This window comes from Limulus polyphemus, unplaced genomic scaffold (genome assembly GCF_000517525.1).
Source record: "Limulus polyphemus unplaced genomic scaffold, Limulus_polyphemus-2.1.2 Scaffold1745, whole genome shotgun sequence".
Taxonomy (NCBI): Eukaryota; Metazoa; Arthropoda; class Merostomata; order Xiphosura; family Limulidae; genus Limulus; species Limulus polyphemus.
In genome coordinates, this window is record NW_013667355.1 from 164356 (window position 1) to 168250 (window position 3895).

A 3895-nucleotide genomic window follows, 5' to 3' on the forward strand; every position below is an offset into this window, starting at 1 on the left:
AAGGAAGTGCTGACAAAAATACAATAAACTATTTTTAAAAAATGGACTGAAATAGACTAATCTATATCCGATTATGCAACAAGTGAATTTTATAGTACGCTAATAAACTCCAACACGATATATTTCTTATCGGAGTAATGAAGCACGTAATAAATGAATAAATGCATGAGAGAGAGATGTACATATACGTGTTAATAGTGCAGTAATTCAACCAAATTCTACAGTATTATCATCTTCTCATGTGTTATTATTTAAAAAACAACATTAGCTAAATTCTTTTTTTCAACAACCATTTTATATAATTTTTCTTGACTCTATAATTATTAATAAATCCGTTTTTAGAATATACTTTAGTTAATAAGCAGTTAATGAGTATTCTGATTATATATATATGCTTGTTTACTATATTTAAACACCAGGGGAATGAGAGAAGTGGCCGACTGGTTTGTGCCACGTCGTTATTGTATACTTTCTTAATAGTAGTAAAACTGTTGTCAGTCATCTGTTTGTAATTAGGGTGGAATATTGACTTATATAATTGAATTTAGAGTGCAGCGTTAGGACAAGGAAAATAAAGTAAGTATATGATAATGCACATAATTTTATATTAATAACCCTGGGTGAAGACAGCAAAGTTAATACTACTTGGTATGTTTTATGAAAGTTCACTAGTTACGCTAGGCTAAGTTTGTTCAAGAAGTCAAGTAGCCGGTTGTATCAGTGTATGCTTATTGATAACGATTCCTAGGTCCTAATAGTGTACTATAGTACTAATTATGCTGCTGTTTGTACATTCATATAGAACAAGCTAGACTAATGTTTTGGTATAGTTAAAAACGATAATTCAGATAAAGCAAAGCGCACGATATGTATTATTGTATGCGTGTTTCTTTTCATTTTTCGTTGTGGCTTAAACTTGAGTATTACTTCTAGTGGTACAGCTTAACAGTTATTAACACTGTTAATCCCCGTTTTTACAAAATCACTCGCACTAGTCTTAAATTAGTCTTATACTGATAGCTATAATTAAATTAATTAACACTAGGAAGTGCTGATAAAATGTATTTAAAAATGAAAAAAAAGACAAAAGATGCCCATAATTTAAACACTACCATTGAATAAAGTGTTAGAATTTTATTTAGGTTAAACAAAAATTTGTGCCATATGGTTCTGTGAATGTCTCATTCTCAGTGTCTTGTAAGTTTAGGGTAAGTAAAATAGCTAGGGTTTTCTTTTTATGATAATGTTGTTTACTTTCATATTGGTGTGATGACTGTGTGCAAGTACTATTTTAAACATTTGTGTGTTAGTAGTGTACTATTGTGACCTACCTGACTTATGCAACAAGCCACATTCAGAATTGTAGCTGCATGAAAATGTTAGAAAAGGCTGAATAAAGTGTTTTTATTGTGATGCAAAGACAGAGTTAGACACGCTGGTTGCAACATAAATTTAATATTTATTTTAAACTTGGTACAAGCATAAAAGTACCCATTTGCTGCTGGCACAATGTATATGACACATATTGAACAATAGATTATTATTCTGGTTAGACCTCATTTGGAATATTGTATTTTGTTTTAGGCACCTTATTTAAGAATGTTGAGTTTGATAGGGTTTAGAGAAAAGTTACTTAAGTGATTAAATAATTAGAGGAGTTATAGGGCAGTTGGCCTTTTGAATGTGTTGTCACTAGATGTGAATGCAATAAATTGAAGGGAAGGCTTGATAAATATTTAAATGATAATGGCTGGCTTTAATTTTTTAACCCATTCACTGTGGCTGGGAAGTATATTTCCCCGTTGCTTCCACCCCCCTCAAACTGCTACTAGGACAAATGTTTCCCATTGTCAACACTGTTTATGTCTTCCTCTGATGGGTCCAGGTTTGTCATCTTGACTATCATCACCAGATGGAGAACTGGCATCCTCTTGTCTCATTGCTTCTTCATCATCATGCATTTGAACACTTTCATTATCTGGTAAGCTATCTGAGTCAAATGAATCAGGCATATTTACATAGTAATTAGGGTTATTACTTGCTGCTTTAGTGATGAAAGCAAGGTCGGCATACAGTTTTTGTACATTCCACTTGGGCATCTTGTTGGTTACTGAAGAGCTGAGTGGAAAACATTGAGGGAAATCATATATCAAGGTTGGATGCCAGTAAATACTTTCCAACTCATTTTACTCCCATTAACCATGCACTGCAATTATGAATGACAATGGAAAACATTTGTCTCAGTCACATTGTAAGGAGTGGGAGCACTGGGAAATATATGTCCTAGCTGCATTGAAAGGTTTAACATTTAATTTAGTATATGGGGTGGTCTAGATGGACAGTCAGGTTCCTTGGTATTGTTGGCAGATACTCTTTCAATTATTCTTATATGCAGGGTTGCAAGAGCGTGCCAACCTGTCACTTCATATGTATGGGGGAGCTCCCCTCCAATACTTCGAATGTTGATCAGTGGAGTCGTAATCTTGTCTCTGATATTTCTTATTAGCTGAAAGCTCTATGACCATGCATATGCTACTGCTTTAACTCAAGCAGTGGTTCTCTGAACTTCCAGTTAATTAGCAAACACATTAGCCATATTAAATAACTAATTTTAAAATTAGCTTTTCTGTTGGTCAGGGTATTGGAAATTGTGGTTACTTCTTCCTTCTAAATTTAACTCTACTGCCCATCTGGTGTATAATTTTAAAGGAGTTACTTCATGGAATTACATATGCAAAAAAACAAAACAAAAAAAGGCCAAGATGATAGAAAGCCAAGATTTATGGTTGTAACAGAACAATAACAGTGTGAATCATCTGAAATGAGTCTTCCTCCTGATTGTTCTGTGCTTTGTAGATATTTGGACTTGCTTCGTAGGTTAAATGACTTAAATTAGGCATTATTCTTTAGTTTGTAGCACTTTTTACAAGTTGATACTCTTTCGGTAGTAAATGGAGAAACTTCTTACAGTTCTGAAAATGAGATTTCATTACAGTCATGTATAAAGTTCGATAACCTTTTGGTTATTAAATTAAAAATTCTTTTAAATAGAACCAAGAAATCTATTTGCTATTTTCATCACAACTGAACAATCATCAGAGTTCTCTAGGGTTTCATTAAAATTGCACCTAAACTCTTTTATCTTTTTTTTTTAAACAGTGATACTTTTCACACAAAAGTATTTCAAACTTCCACACCTTAGATACACAGTTTTACATTCCTTCTGTATTTTGATTCATTCATGAATATCTTCAAGGTGTTTTTTGGGTAAGAGAAGGTTGCCCGGCAGAATCAGTTCTTTTCAGTATTTTAGTACCATCAACAAAAACTAGAAAATCACTGCTTAAGAAGTTGTTTAAGTCATTAATGTAAGTAATGAATGACAAAGCTCCAAAAATGCTTCTAAGGAACCTCATTAGCCACAGTTTTCCTGATGAGATATACTAATTCATTACTGCTGTGTTTCCAACCACTAAGCCATTTTTTTTATCCACTTTTCCACCCATTCTGTGTTTAATCTCATGGGGTATCACATCAGAGGTTTTCTGAATGTCAAGATATGTAAGAATAATAAAATCAGAAATTCTGTCAAACAACAATTTGGTAAGGATATCAAAAAAGAAGTTTGTAAGGGAAGAGAATCTTTTTCTAAAACTGCTGAGAATCACTATTTAAATAGCAGCATAAAAAATACCTAAAAGTTTCTGATGATCAACTCCATCACTAACTTTTCTTTGGAAAAATATAATCATTTATCAATTTTCCATTGAGGAATTTTTCTGGTGCAAATATTTTGCACACACACACACACACACACACACACACAAGGATTCTAATCCAAGAGTTTGCACACTAAAACCATAATCAAAGAGTAGCTGGAAATCATGTTTTTAAA

The 3895-nt window shown here is 32.8% G+C and overlaps 1 protein-coding gene across 1 annotated transcript in view; it reads left to right on the plus strand.

Moving 5' to 3' along the window:
• The first annotated feature begins 431 nt into the window (after nucleotides 1-431).
• LOC106464799 (protein transport protein Sec31A-like) overlaps nucleotides 432-3895 on the plus strand; it is a 54807-nt gene continuing 51343 nt past the window's right edge. Inside the window, exon 1 of the mRNA XM_013924957.2 lies at nucleotides 432-576. The gene's annotated coding sequence lies outside the window, so the exon portion shown is untranslated. The remainder of the gene's footprint in view (nucleotides 577-3895) is intronic.